The sequence below is a fragment of the Dendropsophus ebraccatus genome, chromosome 14 (genome assembly GCF_027789765.1).
Source record: "Dendropsophus ebraccatus isolate aDenEbr1 chromosome 14, aDenEbr1.pat, whole genome shotgun sequence".
NCBI lineage: Eukaryota > Metazoa > Chordata > Amphibia > Anura > Hylidae > Dendropsophus > Dendropsophus ebraccatus.
Window position 1 is genome coordinate 11507607 of NC_091467.1, and position 26301 is coordinate 11533907.

Genomic DNA, 26301 nt, shown 5'->3' on the forward strand with positions numbered 1-26301 from the left:
ATTAATAGACTTTGGGAGTTTCAGATGAGGGACATTAATATCTAGGCTTATAATCCCGACAATTATAAGACCACCCTTTATGCAACAGGTGCTTGTCTTATTGAACATGGCTCAGTGAGTACAAATGTCTTGTTACTACAAAACGTCTAGGATTTCTATAAAAAATTAGCTCCAACAGGTTTTATACAGTGGAAGCAGGATGTTCATGGATTTTCATGGCTTATATCCAGATAACAACACTGAGCCGGGATCTGGCCTATTCGACCTTTTTGTGCGGATTAGCTTCCACGTGGGGAGGCAAGAAGGGTAGGGGGCATATTGCCTATCTTTATGGATAAGAACCACCACTTGTATTGCTTCGTTGGAAAGTCAAGATTAGGTATTAGCAAAGCAACATGAGATTGTTATTAAACTAGCATATTAGGCAAAACCAGTTGCTTTCGGGACAATGGATATTGTTACATTCCCGGAGTGTTTCTATTCTAAAGAAAGGTCCATCGCCAAAGGACAGAGACAAAATACTTCTCAAACTTGCTATACAGATTTGTGTAACCATTGTAAAGCTGAAAAAATGCATATGTTTCTAGCACCTTAGCACTCTTTACCAAGGTTATAGTGGATAGCCTTGATGAAAGACACTTAGGCACTAGAAATGCGTCGGACTTTTCAGTTTTATGGGGGTTGCACAAAGTCTGTATAGCAAGTATGAAAAATATTAGTAGTCTATTGTCTGTAACCTTTGGCACTGAACATTCCCTTTTCTGCATGTTAATGCTATTTGTGTCTTACCGACACCAAGTCCAAGGACGCCACGTAGACCATTGGAGCTGGTGGCCAAGATGGCATTTTATTATTCTTTAAGTGTTTCTATCCTTCCTACCTTCACTGTAGAAATTCTATAGAGTTACTATAGAGTTACTATAGAGTTACTATAGGCACAGTCTTCTTTGATATCTTTACATTTTACATGTGGAATCCAAGACGTGTTGGGTTACCAAAGATTTCAAAAATGAGATTATTGGATGGATTTTTTTCTGCTCGGACAATACAGTTTTCCATTCATTTCCTCAGAATTTATATATCTGTGGCCCCTGAATATTTCTAGAGGAAATATCATACATTGGCTACTGTCCCGAATGGGGCCAATCATTTATGGTATTGACAGATTTAGTGTTGAGTGAAAGTTTCCAGGTTTGGCAACTTCTCCAAACCCGAATATGCGTCATTTGGATGCCGCCCTAGAAAGTCCTGGAAAACCTGGATACAGCCATAGGCCATAGGCTGTATCCATGATTTCCAGGCAGTCCTTGGGCAGTCTCTACCTTTTCTGATTGCGGAGATTTAAATGCCGAGCATTCAAGTTCGGAGAAGTTGCCAAACCCGGGTTCTTTCATGAAGATCGCTCAACACTACCCATATTCACTAAAATATTACATGCCCTATGTGAATATAGCATTGAGCATGGGAAACCTGTTGCCATCAGATATGACCCCCCTCTATAATATAGGACAGGTCCGATTGAGGATACACTAATTTTTGGTGTAATGACTTCCCTGGGTGAGACCGCCACATCGACACCCTTTATAGCGTCACCCATGTTTAGAGGTGATGCACTGAAATCCTTTCCAGTTAGTATCAACACCAATTTCTGGCTTTGTTCCCTGATATTTCAGGGCATAATAAATAGTGCACTATACATTAAGGCTGACAATGATTTCATCCGGCAGCTCTATACGGCAGTACCATTAGGTTTCTATGAAAACTCTCAATGTATATCACATACTTCCCCCGCAACAGATGCTCTACAAATCTTAGGTGACACAGTGGCAAATGTCAGCATCTCCCTCGGCCTCTGGCAATGAATATTTCAGATTTACTAGGACCGGTAATAGTGGTGAGAATGGCGTGAGATTTTATGTGACTTGGGATATGTGAATTATGTTTGTTTATGGTCAGTTATACGAGCAAAAAGTCATTGCTGTGTCTACCCAAGAGACAATGTAATGTGACCAAGCACGAAATGTCCAACATAGCAATGTATATGCAAAAGGAGAAACAATATATCATGTATGTTGGTATCATCTCTCATACCAGGGGCCATGGCTATATATTCTGTAGCCCTGAAGTGCTTCCCTTCCTGATGATAACAATGTAAAGGTTTCCAGGGTTGATGAGGGAAATTATTTGATGTTGCCGCTTTCTTCCAGAGACAGCGCCACTCTTGTCTCCAGTTTGGGTACGGTTTTGCAATTGAGCTCTATTCACTTTAATGGAACTGAGTTACAAAACCTGTACCCAAACTTAAGACAAGAGTGGTGCTATCTCTGGAAGAAAGCGACCATGTTTTTCTAAGCCTGCATAACCCCCTTAATTCGAATGGGTACTATGTAATGCTTAGTCTCCCCTAAACACCCCTAAACTAACGTAAAATTTCCCCAATGCACGCACAATTATTTGACCATAGAGAGACAATTGGTTTTATAGCATCTCCCAACCTTTGTTTTCTGTCCAGTTTTCATTAGTGATTGGTTGGTAGAAATGATCGAACAGGGGAAAATCTTAGGTTCTATAGAACTTGAACCTTGTCGAACCCTCCACATTTGATTCCCGATGCCTTCCCGGTCCGTGGGAAAGGAAAAAACATTCCCGATGCCTTCCCCAAGGACCCGGAAGGCATCGGGAATCAAATGCGGAAGGTTCAACAAGGTTCGAGTTCTATAGAACCTTAGATTTTCCTCTGTTCGATCATCTCTGTTGGTTGGTTGTGGTTGTGTTTCATGAGCGAACTTGCCTACAGTTCGGGTTCCATAACATTTGTCTGAACCCAAACACTCGGTATTTGACTCCTCACGTTTCGAGAAGTTAGAGGCAGCCCTAGACCTGCCAGGTAAACATGAATACAGCCTATGGCCTATGGCTGTATCCATGTTTTCCAGGACTCCCTAGGGCGGCGATTTGCTTGATCAATAGTTCAAATTCACCGATTGTCTTGATTATTTTTAGTCTCTTGATAATTTCTGAAATGTTGACTGCTTTACTACTAGACAATTGTGACAAAGCAGGAAAAGAAGTAGAATTTAGAGAGTAGAATTTTTCAAAAATTTTCTGTCTTTGTAAATTTTCTTAATGCCATTACTCACGAAATGTCCCCACCGTGTTGGACATTATTTTATGCACGATATCAACGTGAGTAATTGGGGATCATCCCAAGTTCTTTTCTTTTTTTTTTCAATATCCAAGTGAAGATATATTGTAAAGAAAATATATATATATTTTTTTTTAATCTGGCACAGGATGGGTTAAAAGTACAGCCTCCATCCACTGCTCCCTTTTCACGCTATTTTACATCTTATAAACCATTATAAATTTAATTGCACGTTTAACAGGGAAAAAAATACCGCACACACAATGGCTCATTAAGGACTAATTATGCACATGTTGTTTTCCACAAACATTCGCGTTTGGAAGCTGTTCTCTGTAATTGCTCAGCCTCATTAAATAGTACAGGGAAAAACTAATTTCAATTTACAGACACGTGATGGCAGCAAGGTGGACTCAGTATTGATCATTCTGATTGGTTCATTAGGGTACAGTACATAAAGGAGCTATATGGACAATGCTAGGTAGCTGTTTTTTTTGCGTACAAGGGAATTGAAGTCAACTCTGCTAACAATATATTGGTATACTATATCCGTAACTATATTTATACCATACATTTTCTCTCTGATGTGGAAGCACTTGCCGACAACAAGGACCTAACTATAAGCGATGCAGAAGTTGCCATTGCATTTGAGTGGACAAGAAAAGGAGATCAGTACTACAAATAATAAAGTCCTGCACTAAAAACTATGGAAACATTTAAAAAGCCAGTTTTTTAAATTCTTGCTTTGTACTTTATGCTTTTATTATGCTTCTAAGGGACATTTTCTCCTTAAGTTTTATTATAATCTTTGTTTAGTTCTACATCTATAGCCTCTACAGTTTGCTGTATGAAGTCTCTCTTGCATAATGCCTTATATCTGCTATTCTCTCTATCTCCAGCCTGTGTGAGCTGTCCTCCAAGGATTCTCTCCACACATTTCACAATCTGAATTGGAGTTTAACCCTTCTCCCTTCCTGCTGTTTTCTTCAAGGGTCCTTTCAGACATATAGATCCATGCACAATATGAGTGCCAATCCAGTACATCAGAGCTTGTTTAAAGGTCAATTATTGTGTCCGGAACAGTTCAGCTTCTCCGCTCAACACTCATCACAGCTAGATAACAATTAAGAACAGGAATACAGCACTGTACAAGGGACTCAGGTTTTGTCTAGGAAAGGTAGACGATAACAGCAAGCATGCTCCCCCATTTATTAGCAGAGAAACAATTACATCAATTGTTGGACTCCATGTGACCACCATGTGACTACCATGTGACCACACACAATGGCACTATTGTTCTAAAACCAAAACAGAATTTCAATGATTGACGTTTTAGTTTTACATTTAAAATTTCCTTTTCCACCAGATTTTATGATATTCAGAATGAAGGTACTGGGAGACATGGCACTGGAGAGTGGGCTAAATACGGGCCTGGTTATAGGCCAAGATCAGCTAGAAATGGGACTGTGCACAAAGGTCCAGAATTCTATTTTATGCTTATGGATTCGAGATTTGGTGAGACTACAGAATTTACTATGTGAAAAGAAACTAGACCTGAAAGATGAAAGAGAAGCCTTACTGGAAGTGCATTCTAATAAGTAGTGTCTCATAGAGATATGGAGGAAAATGGATTTTACTTTCCACAAACATAATATACAAGACCGAACAGAGGAGAGACGAATGAAAAATCACAACAAAAAGTCACATCAGAAAAAAAAGTCCATATTAATTTTTGGCCTGGCTCTGGACTATAGAAAAACAATAGTGGAGTCCTCTATTCGACCTGGGCTATGTTCACACACAGTAAAAAAAGGAAAAGGCGTCCGCTTGTTCTTTTTAAAATTACAATACTCTGATGACATCACTTCTAGTTTCTGTCAGGGGAAGTGTTGTTGTCATTGAGACTTTATCAACTCAAATTAAAAAAAAAAATTGTATACCTTCCGAATTAATAAATATTTTCAACAATATATTGTTGTAATAATGTTTTTATGTTACAAATATTTTTAAGAATTTTTGGTGACTTTTTTCTAATTTTCCTTTAAAAAAAAACCAAAAACTATATTATAAAATAATCCTGCTATCTTGCAGTTTTCATTCTCACCACTGGGGCTAAAACTAAGCCGAGACTTCCTGTTGTGTCTGTGGTGATAAGAGGAGGCTGCTGTAAAGTGATCTGTACAGCATTGCAGCATCATGTGACTACAAGTAGATAAAGGATACAATAGCAGCTCCCTGTAGAATGACCTCTTCAAAGGTCACAGAGCGCGCTCAGTAATGTCTCACATTCATCTCAAGGGGACAGAGTCTGTCTATTGTCGTCTATGTCCATGAGTCTGGCTGTAAAGCAAGTCACTAAATGCTGTTAAACAGCTCAGACAATATGGCAGTCCCCATAACAATGTACAAAAAGTGAAATAAAAATTTTTTAAATGAAAAAATAGAAACAGATGAGAATAAAAACACAATTTTAAGTATCTGATTCTAATCAGGAAAAGAAAATTTAGGTGACACATTCCCTTTAAAGTGCCATGCCTAACCAATTGGACTCAACAGGATTGTTTAGTTGACAAGTCCGTGCCTTATAGAATGAATTCTCCATACATTGTATAAGTGCAACTGAAATATGTTATTAACAGGTGTTGAACGTGAACCTGGACAGAGACCACAAAGAATACCGCCGTTCAGAAGATTCCGAGAGATTTGCATGAGCAAATTAGGTTATTTTGTCAGCGAAAGCTTTACAGAAATCAAACCAATTTAACTGAATCTGGAAGACAGAGATCCAGCGATAACATTGAGCCTTAAGAAGGCTCAGCTTGTCAGGTACTATGAATTTCCTCCTGTCACCGCACCATCAGATAAGACGCATGGAAAAAAATACTTCTGGTTTCCTCCAGAATATAATTAGTTATCTCTATAAATCTTTACTTCCGGCAGAGAACAAACAGAAGCAAAAAAGCATCATTCACAACTGTGGAAAGACAACAACCCATGGAAGGTTCATTATTCTAAAGGAGAGCATTAACTAGGCCATTATATTGTGTGATTTTATAATCCGGGCTGCGATTGTTTTCTCACTATTGTCAATGTGTGACACCATCGGAAAGGCATCAATATGGCTCCTGGCACCAATAGCTCAGAAATAAGATTTTAGTTAACGCCATACTGAAGGAACTGGCCGTATAGAGAATTTTATTCTTTTCTCCTGTTATCGCTGATATAAAAATTACAAAAATATTTTATGATAGTTATTATGATATAAGCACTAAAATGCTTCAGGGCTCGACTCCCATTAAAATCAATGGGAGCAATTTAACCAGAAGCCCCCTGCTCGGCATAGCTGAGGGTGCCTGGTTCACCTTCAAGGGATGTCAAAAACAAAATGTACTAATATTAGAAGGAAAAAACGCAATAGACTACTGTCTTTGATGGTATCATCTGCTAATATCTTTGAATATCAATTCCTAAGGGAAACAAAAATTACATTTCTGATTTACTATTGGTGTCTATGAACTGTAAAGTACATGACCAAGTCAGGCTGTTTTTGAGACATCTATTGGTCAGGAAGTTTACATTTGCTTCATGAAAACCAGAGTGATCCAGAACACTTTATCGTAATCATAGGCTGGTTCTAGGTCGCTCAAGAAGCAACAACGTGGACAGAACAAGGAGGAACAAGAGTTGTTTAAAGGGGTTATTCAGCGCTCTTAAAAAGACCAAGATGAGGCCAACTGGTGGGATCAACCACTTCAGCATTGATAGAAGGGATTTAGATACCGTAACATCCTGTTACATACCGTTACCTATTGTTACATCCTCCTTGGTCAAGCAGTCAAGAAATCTGCCAATGAACTGCTATCGGAAAAGGACAAAACCCTCATGTGCTGGGAAGCGTGCCTAATAACATGAAGCCATGGTGTTTCCAGTGGCCACATATGGGTGTAAAAGAAAACTATGGATGCCCTGCATAGAGAACAAGCTAGTCGATGATAAAAGCTATCGTACATCCGGCCTTAGACAGAACACACTACATGGTTACATCAAGTGGTGCTAAGCTGCAGCATGCATGGCTCCTCTCTCCTCCACCCTTCCCTGCCCTGTAAGGTTCCGTGCTGGAAGCCAAACCCTGTATATTAAAGATGAGCGCAACTGGAGCATGCTCGAGTCCGATCGTTCTGCATGTAGATACTGGTGTCTTAAGAAGTTGGATGCATCCCTAGGAAGTCTTGGAAAACATGACTACCTCCATAGGCCATAGGCTATATCCATGTTTTCCCGCACTCCCTTGGACCAAATCTAACTTCTTCAGCCACTGCTTGTTAACCCTTTTTTGTGTTGCAGCATGTAAGTAAACATTGGGTTACTTACACAATGCAGTACATAAGGGGTTAAGCAGAAGGACACATGCTCTTACCTTATCCCCCGGGCCCCCCTCCTACACGGGCCCCATAGCAACTGCCTACCCTGCCTCTATGGTAGCTATTCCACTGGCAGCAGTCACATCTGGGTCCTTGGTTCCAGAGCCTGAGGAGACCGAAAGAGTCCGCTGCCACATTGCAACAGTATTATAAATGGTACATAGTAGTTGGGTGCCCCATTACAGACGTTGCATTGGGGCCCAAGAGCTTCAATTTACACCTCTTCATGCCTTGTATGAGCGGCCATTTGGAACGTTATACATGTAAACCTTGCTAGACTGTTATGCCCCCTAAATACAATAACCCCCCTCCCTAATTTGCCTTGTTTAATCATCATACCTGATCTTCACAAAGAAACAAAGAGATGAGGCTAGGACAGAAGCCTACAGCGCTCTTGGAAGCAGATAGATCTGTGGTCGCTGTGGTTGCACCTGCAGACTCCCGAACACCATTGTATCTCATGAATGCGTATATAAACAAACCCCAGTTCACCTTTTAACTCCTCATTGCACTTCTAGCACCCAGAACGCTATATATCGTAGATGCCGTGATAAGAATAAACAATGATGCACCGTCATATCAGAATATACGCTCGCGAGGTGAAAGACGCTGATGTTCTAACATCAAATGACAAAGTACTTTTATAGTCCTGCGGTACAATGTTGTTAAGTTTTGACTCAATCATTTCTGTCAATCCGACAGTTTATAAAAAAAATGTCAAAAATTCCAAATAATTAAGAAGTTATCTGTATTTTTTGAAGGTTGCACTGTGGATGGGGCCGTCACATAAACCATGTTTGTAAGGGCTGATGATGCATTGCAGATGATCAGTGACAACCTGGTAAGTAATCTGCAAAACATTCAATAACACGGTCTGACAGTCTGGCACCTTGCCAGTCCCTAGATAGCTGGAGTATTTGTATCTAGGTTTTCTTACAGCTATGGGCAGACCTTAGCCATGACAGTCTCACTGAGCGACCAGGATGGTGAAGCCCAGAATAGTGTTGAGATGAGATGCTGAACCGTTTCGGGTTCGCAACGTTCTACGAACCCTAACGCCCCACATTTGACTCCCTGCAGCTGCAGAAGTTGGTTGCAGCCCGGATGAGTCCTGGAAAACAGCTGTAGGCCATAGGACAGCATCCAACTTCTGCTGCTGCAGGGAGTCAAATGTGGAGCATTCGGGTTCGGAGAACATTGCCCGAACCAGAACAGGGGGAAGGGGGAACCTCATTTAAGGGGTACTGTTTTCTATAAGGATTTGCTGCTGCTCTGGACAATTCCTGACATGGACAGAGGTGGCAGCAGAGAGCACTGTGTCAGACTGGAAAGAATACACCACTTCCTGCAGGACATACAGCAGCTGATAAATATGGGAAAACTTGAGATTTTTTAAATAGAAGTAAATCACAAATCTGCATAACTTTCTGAAACCAGTTAAAAGAAAAAGTACCCCTTTAAGATTCATTAAGTCAGATTAGGGATCACATGGTATCGGAGTAAGACCATAAAATTGTATATTGAAAAGAGAGCCACCGGTATGGGAATTACAAACATGGCTACTCACATTGTGAACAGTCGTAGTGGGCGCTAAAAATTTTTTTTTTAGCTGGGATCCTGCATTACATTATTAATCCCTAAAATATGATGAAACAAGTACAGGCTATGTTCCCGCAATGTCTTATTTTGACCTTTTTACGGCCGCCTTTTTGAACTGTCGTCAATTTGGTGACGAAATGTGATGTAATATGCAAATTACAGTCATCATTTGCATAAATTTTGGCGCCAAATTGATAGCCATAAAAACAATACAGCCGATAATTGTTTCGTGTAGTAGGGCCTTTAGAGGGCTTTACAGAGATTAGCTTGAATGAAGCCAACACCAGGCACAAGTATATACGTGTGTGTATATATATATATTAGTATATAGTTAATCTATAAAATGTGTGTATGTGTGAGCGCACCTTTCGGAGAGGAGTTGCAGGAAGTGTGGCTTTGTGGTAGGTTTGTACATATCACTCCATCTGTGACAGTTAAATCCGCAACCACTTACCAACCTGTAACATAACACAAGTTACCACTGCAACAATAAATAAGCAAAGCCCACACCGAGATACAGCCCCGAGCCTCCAGCTCCAGTCCTATGCTGTCTATTATATATATATATATACCTCATTCATCTCAGTGCAGATATGGGGAGAAAAAAATAAATCTCTTACTAGCAGCAAATAAGTACATGTAGTATCTAAACCTCATCATAGGTTCTATACCAGCACAGAAAGCAGTATAAATGGCCTTGTCCCATAGCAAGCACAAATCTGTGCACTGCCTCTGTCTAAACCCAAGTCTGATTTATCCACACACATATATATATATATATATATATATATATATATATATATATATATGTCTAAATGTCGATGGTTAAATGCACATTTATTGTGCATTTTAGACACTTTTACACCACTTTCAGGTACTTTTCCTGCCTGGTACAGAAAAGGGGGCGGGGTTTAGGAAAAAAATGGGATTATGGTCTATTCTGCACCAAAAAAATGCACTTGAATTTGGCTGAAAAAATTCTTGCGGACTTCAAGCCAAGTACTAGATGGTGTAAACTTTACACCAGCAAACTAGACAGTTCAGATTTAACAAACAGCTGGCCGTGTCACAGAACGGCCGGTGTCAGTGAAGATCATCCCGGCCGAAATGATGTTCATTTCTGTTGAATTGGGATGCGGGCGCCCCCCCTTGTGCGCCCACATCCCAATTCACCATTGCACACAATGGAGAGTGCGACCGGAGCCGCACTCTCCATTGTGTGAACTGACATGACTGTGTGGTCGCTATTCAATAGCAGCCGCACAAAACTGACATGTCAGTTTTTCATGCGGTCGGTTGGAATCCAGGCCAGAGTGTATACTATACGCCCAGGATTCTATTAATTCAATACAACGTATCTTTTGCAATAATCGCGGCCGTTGTTACAAATTGCAACAGTAGTGGCCATGATTTATGCAAAAGTTACGTTGTGTGAACATAGCCTAATAAATATAGAATATTTAAAGATTGTCCAGTCTAAGTTTGCACTAGTAAATCTGATCAAATGCCTCATGCAGGTCGGGATGAACCAGATGTAACAGACTTCAGATTGGGAGCGGCTTGTTTCTTCCCCAAAATTATTTGGAACTCAGTAAATTTTACCTTTAAGGGTGAAGATTCTGACATCAGCTTAATGTCTTGTGTAGGGTTATAGGGTTGTCAGGCAACTAGGCCGGAATGATAGATGAAAATAAAATCATGCTTTTTTTTTTCAGATTAGTCATAACAGAACTTTTTGGCTGTTTCGCAAAATGTAAAGATAAAGTACATAGCAACATTGTGCTGCTTGTTATGATAGAACATATATACAGAACATATACATGAGAGACGGATCCTGTTATTGATGTGCTTCCTAACTGCAGGGCTGAAGCAGCACTGACAGGGTACCTAACCCACGTACCAGGATGACATCAAAAGTCACTTGCTATAGGTGTTTTTTGTATATATATATATATATATATATATATATATATATATATATATATATATATGTATATATAAAATCATATATATATATATATATATATATATATATATATATATATAAATATATATGTATTTATGATCATGTCTGTGACTTGTTTCCAGTATGAAAATACAGAGTTTGATTGCAGCAATCCCTTTCCATTACTCTGATTCACTGTTCAGAACACCGCCTTGATTTTACGTATTCGGTGATGTGATCAGAAAGTATAAAATGTTATCATTTGCATGCATTTTTGGAATGCACCACTCGGGGTGAAGGGAACACGGGGAAGGGGGTCATTCACTTAAATAACACACATTACAAAGTTGTATGACTTTGTAATGTGTGTTATTTAGTGAATCAATGTTAAGCAGCCATGTTTTTCTAAGCTTTGATAACCCCTTTAACTATTCACCTGTATAGCACTCATGCATAGATGAGGTTTAAAGAAGTATTCCACTTTACATGAATAGGCACATTTTATATATTCTCATGTACTCAGTAAGCTTCCCAGAACTCACCCATGTCATATGTAAAGCAGATCATGGTAAACTTTGAAGTGGTAAAACGCCAACGATGATATTTGCTGTGATACATAGTATGTAAAAATCTACATATGACTTGACTTTAAGGCTTTAATTTTTTTTTTTTTAATTAATTAACTTCTATTTAAAAATCTCAATTCTTTCATTACTTATCAGCTGCTGCATGTCCTGCAGGAAGTGTATTCTTTCCAGTCTGACACAGTGCTCTCTGCTGCCACCTCTGTCCATGTCAGGAACTGTCCAGAGCAGCAGCAAATTCTCATAAATAAACCTCTCCTGCTCTGGACAGTTCCTGACTTGGACAGAGGTGGCAGCAGAGAGCACTGTGTCAGACTGATTTTTAATAGAAGTAAACTACAAATCTTTGGCACCTTCTGACAATTTTTTTTTTTTTTTTACCCCTTTAAAGCTCTTTCATTGGTTGACAAGGAGCTCTCAAGATTACATTGATCCAAGCCTTGGAATCCCTATAGTATATTGGTTCTCTAATATATCCACTAATAATTCTGTTTATTTGCCTGCGATACAAGTGAAATCCTGATTACATTTAACTCCAAATCCACCTTTACTAAGACATCAAGGTGTCTGTTCTGCCCTATTTTTCAACCTCTGTGCTTGAACTTATAAGTGTGACATGAATAATGCAATGAAAAAGTGTTTTTTTTTTCTCCTTACACTGAAGCTCATAAATTTTACATATGAAGCACCAGTCATGTTGGAGATGCAGGCAATTATTTTTAGAAACTCGGTACAATAAAAAGTAGAAGGAGGGAGCAGACTGGGGATGTGTGGAGAAAAATTGCCCTATTGGTGGTGGCATATGGAAGTCTTGTGTACTACGGTGCCAGGAAGGACACTTAAAGGGGGCGTGTCATGTCCAACTGACTGTGGATAACGATAAGGAATAACTAATCTCCCAACATTATTATTATTTTATTTTTTTTTCATTCAAATTTTTCTATATTTCCTTTAAACATCCCTTTAAGGGACAAAATATGCAAAAATTAGAAGGATAAAATTTAAATGGTTTCTGCAAGACACATTAGAACTTTGGCGGTATGCCGGCAATTGTTTAGGATTCTAATGTGTCTCGCAGAAACCTTTTAGATTTTTTCATTCTAATTTTTGTATACTTCAATTACACATCCCTTTAAGGGACAAAATATACAAACATTTGAATGAAAAAATGTAATAGGTTTCTGCAAGACACATTAGAATTCTAAGCAATTGCACGCTCTATTGTTATGGCTTGTATACATTGGGGAGATTTATGAAAGGGTGTAAATATACAACTGGTGTAAACTGCCCACAGCAACCAATCACAGCTCCTCTTATATTTTACCAGAGCTGAAAGCTGAGCTGTGATTGGTTGCTGTGGGCAGTTTACACCAGGTGTATATTTACACCCTTTCATAAATCACCCCCATTGTCTTGTTTGACTTTGTTTCTTTGGCCTAGCTTAAAGGCTGTTGTAAAAATCTCTTAAAATTTTATAAAAATTCATAAAGAAAAACACTAAGCAATTGCTGGCATACCACCAGAGTTCTTTCAGAAACCTATAAAATTTTTTCATTCTAATTTTTGTATATTTTGTTCAAACATCCCTTCAAGAAATATGCAAAAATTAGAACAAAAAAATTGTAATAGGTGAAACAGACACCCCCGACTCTGCCGAACAGGGGGCACCTGGTTACATGCTCCATTCTCCTATTCATTCCAATGGGAGCATGTTAGTGCTCGCTCAACACTAATAATGACTGAAACTGGGATTTTAAGAAAAGACTGGAAATATGAAGCATAAGGGTCCATCTACACAGACGGATTATAGGCAGACAAAGAGTGCTTACTGTCGATAATTGGTCAGTGATTACCCGGCAAACAGGAAATCTCTTGTTCATTGGCTGATCGCATCTTTTGTGCGGCCATTTAAATCATCGCTAGTCGGCTGCACATTTTCCTGTGTATGGTCGACTATGATAAAGTTAATAGGCCACATGAATGATGCAGTGATCATTAGTGTGGCCCGATCACATGATTCATCATGTGATCTTGCTGATCAGCCCTTCATCAGGCCATGTGAAAGGGCCCTAAGCTCCAGTTGCAGTTTCTAGTATTATAAGCACAGGGCTAAAATTTACTTACTGACCTTTAACCTCTTCCCGACATGACATACATTTTTGGTGCTGCCATTAACACCTGACAGGCATTAGAGTGATCTCCGATGTCGACTGATAATCATTTAGCTTTCTAGATGCTGTAATCAATAGCAGTCATAGTATGGAGGGTTTTTTTTGGTTCTGATCAGCACTAGAGATGAGCAAATCTTGAGCACAATTGGGTTCGTCCAAACTTGAGCCAACGGCATTTGATTACCAGTGGCTGAAGAAATTGTATGCAGCCCTAGGGAGATCTGGAAAACATGGATACAACCTATGGCCTAGGGCAGTATCAATGTTTTCCAGGCGGCCTCAGAGCTACAGCCAACTTCTGCAGCCACTACTAATCCAATGTCTTTCGCTCGGGTTTGGGCTAACCCAATCGTGTTTGAGATTTGTTAATCTCTAATCAGCACCCTTGCATGGTCTCTATGGCTGCCATAAAAGATCTGCTAGTACTGCCATAGGCAGACTGTACTAGTAGATCACCGATTTAACAGTTCAATACAATAAAATAACAAGGGAAAGTGTAAAAAATATAAATTTAAATGTGGTATTACGATTTATGAAAACGTCCAAACTATTATAGTATAACAGTATTGATTCTACACAGTGTACGCTGTGAGTTTTATACTTTTTTTTTCCTAATTATTTTAAAGTAGTGAAAGAAACCTAAATAATTGGTATACTTTTAGGCACATGTGTATTAACAACGGCCGCTGTTTGACATGTTCCTGCGGCTGATATGGTAAGGAACATCATTTTATTTTATTTGGAATGGGGGCACATTTGGGTCCATGCAGTGTACAGCTGTCAGAACAGCCATACATTAAGTGGACAGAGCGGGAACAAAGGCCATCAATTATTTGTGTGGCCGTAGGGAAACAACGGCCATTGTTAATACAGTAAGTGAACAACGGCCGTTGTTCCCTATATAGTTCAATGCAGTGCATTATTTTAAGGCAAGTACAACAGTTGTTTTAAACGCCAACAACGACCATTCTTGTCTTAAAAAATACACTGTGTGAACATAGTCTTAATCGTATTGACCAGAAGAATAAAGTTATCACATTATGGCTATGGTCACACAACAATCTTTCAGCTCTGTTTAAAATGATGTCCGTCATTTTGAGCCTAAAATAACGGACATTATTTAGAAGCCTGGCCTCCCCTTAGTGCAATGACGGCTGTTTGTACATTATTCTAGTTTGGTTACTAATTGGCCTTTGGGGGCCGCTTAATTGAAAGTCCATTGAATTTAATAGTAAAAACGGAGAACGAACGGTGACAAATGAAAGACCTTGTGGCAACAACTAATAAAAAACGTCCGCTGTTTGCAAAAGACGTCCGAAAATAATAAACATGAACATTATTTTGACGTCCACGGCAATAATGTCCGTTATTCAATACATTGTGTACATTGAAAGTCTGTCTTTCCATTGACTTCAATGCATTGCCATTGCAGTCAGTTAAATCGTGGCAATAACGGACGTTATTTTAGATAGAAAAATCCTTTTCTCTGTTTTTGACGTTGTGTGAACATAGCCTAACAAGCAATTAGAGGTTCATTTATAGAAATTCATGGAAGAAAACAGCGGATCAGAACTATTAATAATATCCTCCATTTTAGGGCTATGTTCACACACCGTCAAAATGACGTCTGTTTTTGTCGAGCAGCCGTCATTTCATGGTAAATAACTTCTGTTATTTTATAACTACAGACGTTATTTGCTGTTAAATGAAGGCTGTCCAATAAAAACGGCCGTTATTTTTGACAGTGTGTGAACATAACCTCAACTTATATAAAAACAATTTGCCTTATACTATAGCTTGGAGCAGATAACTATACAAATCAATGGCTAGCTATTGCCTAGGAGCCAGTTGTTCATAGATTCGGGCTATGTTCATCTTTTTTTTAGGTAAAATAACATTTGTTGTTTTTTGTAAATATCAGCCATCATTTTATCACGGCCGCTGTAAATAATAATCATGACTATTATTAACGGCCGCCGTTATCAAACAGTAACCGTTTTTTTTTTTTGTTTTTACTAAAAAATTACGTTGGTGATGTTACATGTTACAGAAACACAGTTTAGGACTCAACTTTATAATAATCACATTTTGGCAAAAATAAATTTCATTAGGATAACTGTTTAGGCTAGGTTCACACTGCGTTTTCAGCATCCGTTTAACGCATCCGTTTTTTGCAAAAAACGCATGAAAAACGGATTGCAAAAAACGGATTCATTTGTGTGCATCCGTTTTTCCATTGACTTCCATTATAAAAAAAAACGGATCCGTTTTTTTTGGCGGACCAAAACGGACCAAAAAACGTTGCTGACCCTATTTTTCTGGACGTTAAAAAAAAACGGATCAGTTAAACGGATGCTGAAAACGCAGTGTGAACCTAGCCTTACCGACAGTCTGGTCTAGGCTTTCACCGTTAGCTAGAAAAAAAAAATAAGACTATGGAGCAAGCTTATTAGAAAGTAGAATACCACTTTAAAAAATGTAATAAAAAAAAAAAAAAAAAGAAAATTGATAAAAACTAGCATAAAAATAGTATATTTGAGCCATGCCTCACAACCCCAATCCCTGTAGTGTGTGGTATATACATATACGCCACTCATCATTCATGGGGCTGTGACCCAGATAATAATTTAAGAGTGATGTTCTCTTTCATCCATCAGTGTTTCTATTCTTTCTGTGGTTTCCCACTAGCTGTCCCTGTCCTAGTTATCAGTCATGTAGATCTCCTCTTATCAGCTGTCCCTGCATTTCCTGGACCGTCTCTCTCACTTCCCTCTGTAATAATTTATGACCTGTAAAAGCAGCTTGTGCCAACTTCCTCTAGAAGCCCAGCGGAAGGTCTGCATTCTGGCCTAGTAGCACACATTCCAAAGAGGATATGTATAGAAGAACCCCCCCTCGTATTGTCACACCCCTGCCCCAACTGCTTATATCATTGCAGCCCGGAGGTGGACATATTGGGGTAGAGGGGTAACAGTCATAGTAAAATAGTGTCTAGAGCTCATGATGGGTTGGGGCACTGTTACAGTACAAGGGAATATAAGAAACTTTAAAGTATATCTTATCAGAGAAAAATGCTGCTTTCTACTTTTATAAAGCCCCGCCCAAGCACACACACCAACACACACACTAAGGGTACTATTACATGGCCCGATAATAACTGTAAACGAGTGTCGATCTGCTAGACTGGGCCTATCACACAGCCCAATAATCGTCTAACAAGGGCTGCATGGACATCGTTACCGATGTCCTTGCAGCCTTTGCTTAACTGTATACATTACCTGTCTAGACTGCAGGGCTCCTCTTGCGATCTTCTCACCGGGTCCTGTGCGCTCCAGCTTCAGAGCAGCCAGTCTCAGCTGACAGGCCGCCCAGCCAATCACTGGCCGTGGCAGTCCTGGCCAGTGATTGGCTGAGCGGCCTGTCAGCTCAAACAGGCCACTCTGAAGCAGGAGGAGCCCTGTAGCCTGGATAGGTAATGTAAATCGTCAGCCGCCGGCCGCGCACCGCTATTACACGGTCGGCGCCCGACAATTATAGGTCCAAACCTATATCAGTGATCAGCCGATGATCGTTGTCATTGACTGATTGTTGTGTCTATTACAACGATAATCGGCTGGATAGGGCCGATTATCGTTCCGTGTAATAGTACCCTAACCGTTATTTCAGAAAAGAAGTTCAGTTTTGTCCCTGTGCCTGCCAAATGGACTAGAAGCTTACTGAGAGATTGGTTTATACCATTATTAAGTCTATAGAGAATATACAAGCCAACAGTATGTAATAGATCTCATTATTAACAGATTTTACTGCTCAGTACTGCTCTATAATGCCCTCCATGCTGGATGTTCTATAAAGACTTAGAGGAGCAGGATCCGTCTTCTATATGTGTGCAGCGTATGACAGACACCATAGAGGCTAGGCTTCACCCAATAGCTCAGGGGAAAATATACCTTTTAGATCAAGGCCCCATAGGTGAAAACTGCCATATACAAGTAATACAATGACCAGAGATAGTGGTACTACTCATGTACATGTTTCTTCTGGAAAGTTTTTTTGCTGGAGTACCCCTTTAATCTTACAGACAAGAGTTCACAATTATAACCACAAACTGAGAGAACAACTACTGTTTCCTATAGAGGACCAACAGATTGCTGCCCCATGCTTAGAGACACCAGTGAATTACCATAAAATGACACGCTGCAAGGAAACCCCCCAACATGAGATGGTACCCTACACAATAAATATATACATATATGCTCTCTACTGCCACCTCTGTCCATGGGTGGGTTCATACTGAGGAATTCTCGTGGATAATGTCCGCGGAATTCCGCTGTCTGTCCATGCGCCTTTCCGCCGGCTCCATAGACACCATGCTATGAACCGGCGTATTCCGCTATCCACCGAAAGAAGTGACATGTCACTTCTTACGGCGGATAGCGTAATACGCTGGCCCATAGAATGGTGTCTATGAAGCCGGCGGAAAGGCGCATGGACAGACAGCGGAATTCCGCGGACATTATTCACGAGAATCCCTCAGTATGAACCCACCCATGGACAGAACTGTCAGGAACTGTCCAGAGCAGGAGAGGTTTTCTATGGGGATTTGCTGCTGCTCTGGACAGTTCCTGACATGGACAGAGGTGGCAGCAGAGAGCACTGTGTCAGACTGGAAAGAATACATCACTTCCTACAGGACATACAGCAGCTGATAAGTACTGAAATACTTTTGATTTTTAAATAGAAGTAATTTACAAATCTATATAAATTTCTGACTTTTTTTCTTCCTTCAGAGTACCCCTTTAAGGTGTAGTGTCAACAGTACCTGTTACATTCCCGAATTTGCCTCCTTTTCTATTCTGAAGCTCCATTCTAGTTCATTGCATCTGACTTTTATTCTATTACTTGAACACAACATGAAATTTCTCCGGAAACTTGGGAAAGTCTGACTAGGTGCCTAACTAGAACACAAATGTAATGTAGAGCGACTACGGAGCCGGAGCTGGCACCGCACCAGGACGGGGAGAGCGAGGCTCTGTCTCCGCTCAGGGCCTACAAGGCTCCCGTCCTCTCTCTTATGCATATAAAAAATAGAAGCTTTAGAAAGCTTTGGCTGAAATTAGATTTCTGGCCTGAGCTGATAACAGGAAACTGAATTAAATTTCCCATGAAAGCAACATGTAAACAGATGAAGATACAATCACTTTCAGTTTTCCAAAGTAAATCCCCTAATGAAAGGAGGAAGAAGATGATCACATTTTTTTTTTTTTTATATCATGGATGAAATATGTTAGAGACTTAATATGGGCGCCAGACACTCTCCTGCGGGCGGTGACCCACTGCGGCGGGCACCCTCTTTACTTCTATAGTGAAACATTGCACAACTGCTGACTGGTTGCAGACATTTCCTATAGACAGATAAACAGATCATGCATTGGGAACTGGAGGTTCCTCTTCATCAAAAGTAATGACACGACTGAGCATTGAGCGTTTCCACATCCCGACATGGAAGCCAATGATGCAATTTTACCACCACTGGCAGGCAATGTCATCTTACTGTGTAGCCCTAACATAATAGTATGTTCTCCATAATGAGAGAAAAATCAATACAAACACGTGTTAATAAAGGGGTATTCCGCTCACACAGAACTTTTCATATATTGCTGCCCATGGTGAGACTAACAATTCCTTCCATACTTGTTATTATCTATTCAGTCTCCTTCCCCCAGTTCCGAGCAGTTACTTTCCGCTGAAGACACAAAATACTGTGTGTGAGCTTTTCTCTTTGTCTCCCCCTCCCTTCTGAGACGGCTGATGTAAACATGTCACTGGCAGGCTTTCTCTGCAACATTGTAGCTTCTTTGTAATGCTGGAAGGTTGAATCTGAGGTCAGGTTGCTGATGAACTCACGGGGGGACATTATTAAGTCCAGCGTTTTTTCTGCGCCGGGCTTAGAAATGTCCCCGCATCGCCCACACTTTGCTCATTTATGTAGAGGCGCACTGCCTCTACATAAATCCCACGCGCACCAGTGGATTCGTTATCATTTTTCGGCATTAAAAATGATAAATTAAGCAGACTTAATGTTCACGCCCCCCGTGAAAATTGTCAGCAAAATTACAGGCAGCCATACTGTAACAGCAAATGGAACAATGGAACAATACCCTGCTGGTAATATTTAAATTCAAGAGAATATGTCCACAGAAAATAATGGTCAATGTTTTAAGACTTTTTGGTGTTGATGTTTTTGTTTTCTATTTTCCTCTTACAATCTACACTATATTATAAAATAATCTTTAAATCTTGCAATTTTCAATTTTCATTCTGGCCACTAAGCCTAATAATAAGTTGACACTTCCTGTTCTGTATAAATAACATCTCAGCAATTTGTCATCACACATAGAATTACAATGAATGGTTATATAGATAAGACATGTTCAGACCAGTCACATTGAGGGTTCAGCCCCCTCTGCTTAGGTCACAGAGCATGCCTAGAAATATCTCATGTAGAATTTATTAGAGCTTGGACAAACCCAGTTTTCATTCTGACCACTAAGCCTAATTATAAGATGACACTTACTGTTCTGTATAATGTCCCAGCAGTTTATAATTACATACAGAATTACAATGAACATTTATATAGATAAGACACGATCAGACTATTCACATTCAGGGCTCAACCACCTCTGCTTAGGTCACAGAGCGTGCCTAGAAAACTCTCCCATACAATTCAAAAGGGTCTTCTTAAGTCTATTGTGCATACGTCCATAGGGCTTGCTTTGAAGCATATTTCTAAATGGAGCTCAGGTAGTATGGTTGTTGTTATTATTTCTCCTGACCCCTACCCACCATACACCTGCATACTCAGCTTTGTCAAACACCAATATGTTCTGAATTATGAAAGAAAAGAGAGCCAGTGAAAGACATCTATGGTGGTTGCTTATCTCCCCTTTATGCAAAGTAATACAATACATCTTTCTCTTTCCTGATATACCATCAGAGTGGATGCAGGAGGCCCCCATACACTTGGTTAATATTGTTGAGCTAGTACTTAAATGTACGAGTGTGTGAGTAGAGCACTTTTCAGCACTTGAGTGCTGAAGTCGAGCAATAAACCCCATTGAAATCAATGGGAGACTCGCGCATTTAACTAGTTGCCCCAAGTCGGCAGAGAGGAGGGTGTCTGGTTAACCTATTACTTTTGTTCGTTCAAATTTTTGTATATTTTGTCCCTTGAAAGGATGTTTAAATGAAATCTACAAAAATTAGAACGGAAAAATGTAATAGGTTTCTGCAAGACACATTAGAATTCCGGCGGTATGCCGCCAATTGCCACCATTTCTTTAATATTTAGTTTTAGAGCAGAGTCGAGCTAACATATCAGATAGAAAGCTATTCCAATAACATATATAATGTGATGTTTACAGTGGGATGATAAGGAATGGCGTGTAACCGCATGACGCCGAGCTGCCTTTTATGTTGTACACGTTTCCTGTTTCTCTAAAGAAAGGAATTTATATGGATAAAGTAAACCCCATATGAACTGATGGGGCCGTTTTAACTGTTTGCAAAATACTGAATTGTGATTTTCCCTAATGGTACATAAACAATGACAATAAGACAATGGGCGAGTGGAAGTAGATAATAAAACGTGTAAAATGTCGTTATAATACAGCTAAGAAAACAATGTGACCCGGAAATGACCCAACAAGTAATCTTCTAGCAATGACCTTTGTAGCACAAAGAATGAAAAAAATAAATGGGTCAAATTTGTCCTCATATGCATCATATTACTGTAATATTATACGATCACTTAAAGGGAACCTGTCACCCCCCCCCCCCCCCATGCCAGAGTGAAAGCCGCTCGAACCCCGCTAGAGCCCCAGATACTTACGCCATCTCGCCAAGTCCCGTTCCTAGAGCCGGTCTTGGGACGGAGATATCCCCATCTGAAGCCTGGCGCGAGTCCAACGTCCATAGAGAATGAATGAAGCCGTCATTCTCTATGGGCGTCAAACCCATCTCACCGGGCTTCAGATGGGAATATCTCCATCCCGGGACCGGCTCTAGGAACGGGACTTGGCGAGATGGGGTAAGTATCCGGGGCTCTAGCGGGGGGTCGGGTGGCCTCTACCCCGACACGGGGGGTGACAGGTTCCCTTTAAAGGGGATGTCCAAGAGTTTAAGAATACAGGGGTTGTCCAGGGGCAGAATTTTCCATATATACAATTTGCCATATACAGTATATCTATGTGTGACCAAGTTGTGTTAAGTAGTGTTGAGTAAACTTGCCGAAAGTTTGGGTTCGGCAACATTCATCCGAAGCCAAGCATGCGGCATTTGCATAACTTGGTTGTCCCCGCTAGGGCTACCAAGAAAATATGGATACAGCCTATGGCCTATAGCTATCTGCATGTTTTCCAGGACTTCCTATGGTGGCATCCAACCAGAGCATCAAGGAATCTGACAGGTGGACAATGTTTTTTTTAGGTACCTGTCAAAGCAATATGTTAGAATCTGGAGTCACCTGGACCCTCACTGATGAAAACTTCTGACATGTCCTTATGAAGTTTTTTTATTTTTATTTTTTAAGAGACAGGTACCCTTTAAATTCCCAGACCAATGGCCTGTTTTTGCCAGCTTTGTTCCGGGTCAGAACTATGTGTTTCTAGGTCTCTAGGGGGAGCTGTTGCGTCCTTGTTCTCCAGGTGCAGGTATAGAGTGGGAGTTGCCAATGGCACCAACCACAGGAGTGAACTATAAAGCTATAACAGAGATACCAAACTCAGATTGCCTGGTGGGGGAAAAGACACTGCAGCAGCAGTAAAGCTTTGTTCACACCTGCATCTAGGTTTGCATGTGGAGTCTCCAAGTGCAGAATGCAGAGACACTATGCTGGAAACCTAACATAACCCATTGTAGTCAATAGGGTACATCAGCTGCCGTGTGTTTCCATCATTTAACAGATCTTACATTTTTGTTCTTCTGCTCCTGTGACAGAGTTAGAACAATGGAAGCGCTTAACACTGAGAGAGACTGGAGATGAGTTTTTATAAATCGGCTCCTACAAGTTATCATTGTCAGACTGCTTCATTTGGATAAGTGTCCAACTGCTGTACCGCACATTTTAGATTTTTTTTTTTTAAAACAACATATACAGGTTGCTGATGACTTCACTGAACAATATATTAGAGATGATTTACTGACGCCAAGCATGATGGGAAAAAATGGTCACTGAAGGGGGTAAATGTTGCACCCATGGCAGTTCCCAATGGTTTTTCAGTTATTTTTCTTGGGCACAGGTTTCCAAATAGGGAAAGTATTTATTATAAATATTTTTTTCAAAATAACATAATATTTTTAAACTAAACTGACAACAACAAAATTATCTTAACAACTTTATGGCCTAATATAGCAGCGAGACTCAGAGCCTTATGTCTGAATAGACATTCCATAGAGGATGACGTCGGAGTTACACCTGACAAATGGCAATGTCTTTTTATTAATTCCTAAGGAGACAACATGTGGTCCAAAGGTTAAATGAGCTGCTACAAATTATTGATTCTCACAGTATCTACACACTCTGTACCCCATGGAGGTTCCTGAAAGTGGCACCATAAGCCAACAGATGTGTACATGGCTTACACTTACTTGATGTCTCTAACTTTTCTCTCTTTTTTTTTTTAATCATGATGTTACAGATGGCAAAATTGAGGTTTGAGATTTGCACCATATTTTGTTGACCGCGGTTTTGTAAAAGCTGTGTCTGGTATTGCATCTTAGCTCCATTCCCTTGAATGGGTCTGAGCTGCAATAACTGACAAGGCCTATAGAAAAGGGGGTCGCTGTTTCGGGGAAAAAAAAGTAAATCTGCTCAAGTTACTCTGAAAATCAGGTTAGGGGTGCGTTCACACGTACAGGATCTGCAGCAGATTTAATGGCACAGATTTGAATCTGCAGCAGATCCACAGCAGATTTTAGGGCCAGATTTGATTTGCTTTGAATCTGCAACTTCAAATCTGTTGCAGATCCTGTATGTGTGAACGCACCCTAAAGGAGATTGTTGGGGAAAGATATATATATGCTTTCCTTGCAGTGCACTGAAAAGTAAATGCTTGCATACTCCCCCCCCCCCCCCACCAGTGCACTGAAAAAAAAAAAATGTGTGCACACTCACCTCCACCAGTGCACTGAAAAGAAAATGCTTGCGTACTCACCCCCACTAGTGCACTGGAAACAAAAAATGAGTGCATACTCACCTCTACCAGTGCACTGAAAAAGATGCTTGCATACTCACCTTCACCAGTGCACTGAAAAAAATAAAATAAAATGCTTGCATACTCACCTCCACCACTGCATCTATCAGATCTTCTGCTGCAGTACTCTTCTTTCTGTCCTCTTTTTGTACCCACACAGCTAACCAATGCATTGAGCTGGCATTTGAAGGTGGAAAAAGAGTCAGCAGTGAGAGGATTGGTAGAGGTGAGTATACAGACTTTTTTTTTATTTTCAGTGCACATGGTGGCATATAAAAAAAAAATCACCGGAAAATTATTTTAAGTATTTTAGATTTCTATAGTGGAACTAGACATGAAACAATGAACAATTCACACTTGAGCACAGCGAAGTGGCCTACTAAATATATATGCTACATGCACATGATCCTGGCTCAGGCTAATAAAATGGTGTCTATAGGCAACAGGTGCACCATAAGAACAGTTACGGAGCTCTACACTGGCTAGGTGCCATATTAGCTTTAGAAATGTCTGTCCACCCCTGAACCCTAGCAGCAGATGTTTTCTGGGTCACAGAGTATCCATGGCACAGCGAGTTGCCCGTCCACAGTCCTTTCTTCTTTATTAAACTTTCTAATTAACACCAAATTAACAAATTAACTAAAGTCGTCTTATAGCAAAGACAGCTTGCCGAGAAGACGAGGATACTAAATCCTAAACCCCCCCCCCTTAATTCTCAAAAAGCTTCCAGGCCGAGATATTTGATATTTTCTTGCTAATAGCACAAAAAAAGCAGAACATTGAACACAAGGTTTAATTTTTCTCCCTAATCCAGGAACGACAAACCAATTTCACTCTATGTGCTATCTCCCCTGACCTACCAAAGTGCAGAACAGAAGCAGGGGCCACAGTGGCACCAAGTGGTCGTTTTTGGTACTGCAGTCAGACTATTGATCTCTTTCTTGCTCTACAAGTCAGTGGAAAATTTGCCTGACAATTAAGTATATATCTGTTTACACTATAATTTTAGTGTGTATTTATATCACTGTTCTATCTATCTATCTATCTATCTATCTATCTATCTATCTATCTATCTATCTATGATAGATATTATATTATAATAGAGTAGGGAGAGAATTCTTTGTCATCAATGCATGTGGGTAAATGACCCCCTAATACTCTCTAAGGTCTGTGCAGTATCGAAGAGCTATATATATATATATATATATTGGTCCTGTAACATAGTCATGGTATAAATAATTCCCCCTATACTATTCAGTGTTCTCACCGGTAAAGAGCACATTTAGCACCCAGCATGTGGCATAGGGGAAGGCGCGTGTAACATGATTGCAGGGGAGCTTCTGTCCCCATCCTGGGTGCAGGGCCGGCCTTCTTATATGGTTAGAGGTTAATAATATGAATGGTCACACTGTAGATCTACATGAATGGTGACAGCATTGCATGATTTCACTTTTCTATATTCGCCTAGCTGACGTGCCAGTCACAAGACCTTAGTTCATTCAGATAAATAACCATTAATTTAGTTGTGTGGCTTAATTCTGGTGTCCTCAATAGCACTATACATTAATATACAACTATACACGAGTGCATTGTCTATATGGCATTTAAAAAATACTGATATATATGCTTCAATATAGCTTATAAACTATATATATATATATATATATATATGTAAAGGTGCTACTTATCCCTATACTATCCTGCACACAGTCCAAATGTAACCCTCACTATAGTATACAGCCATGGGAATATAGCCAGTTCCTTATACAGCATAAACTTTTCTTAGAAGACGCCGGACGTCTTTTATCGCAAGTCACCAAAAACAGCAGCAGCTGCATGCAATTAATTTTTTTTTTAATTTAATAAGTTGTAAGACGTTACGGTATGCATCAACCTCCCAATTCTGACGTCTGTTCATTGAAAAAAATGGCTTTAGTAAATAGGGTGCTCAGGTGTTAGAGGGATGTTAAAAGGCGACCTATATACACAATAAATTCTATGTCTATGTAGCGGCGATTAAGAAATATATTATCAATATTTACACAATGATATGTATACACATACCTATATATATATCACCCATGTGCATAGGAACAAAGAATTACCTGAATATATATATATATATATATATATATATATATATATATATATATATATATATGTAAATGCAACATGCTGCAAATATGCAT

The 26301-nt window shown here is 39.8% G+C and overlaps 1 protein-coding gene and 2 long non-coding RNA genes across 7 annotated transcripts in view; 1 reads left to right on the forward strand and 2 right to left on the reverse strand.

Moving 5' to 3' along the window:
* LOC138772247 (uncharacterized) overlaps positions 1-26301 on the reverse strand; it is a 334081-nt gene that overhangs the window by 192489 nt on the left and 115291 nt on the right. The window lies entirely within an intron of this gene.
* The window catches only part of TOX2 (TOX high mobility group box family member 2), a 99819-nt gene that overhangs the window by 69866 nt on the left and 3652 nt on the right, over positions 1-26301 (reverse strand). The gene's annotated exons all lie outside the window — the stretch shown is intronic.
* LOC138771797 (uncharacterized) overlaps positions 1-26301 on the forward strand; it is a 69498-nt gene that overhangs the window by 18556 nt on the left and 24641 nt on the right. The window contains exons 2-3 of one of the 2 annotated variants that reach the window (XR_011359680.1): positions 8325-8404; positions 14525-14577. This is a non-coding gene — a long non-coding RNA (uncharacterized lncRNA). The remainder of the gene's footprint in view (positions 1-8324; positions 8405-14524; positions 14578-26301) is intronic. The other variant, XR_011359681.1, reaches the window with a different exon arrangement.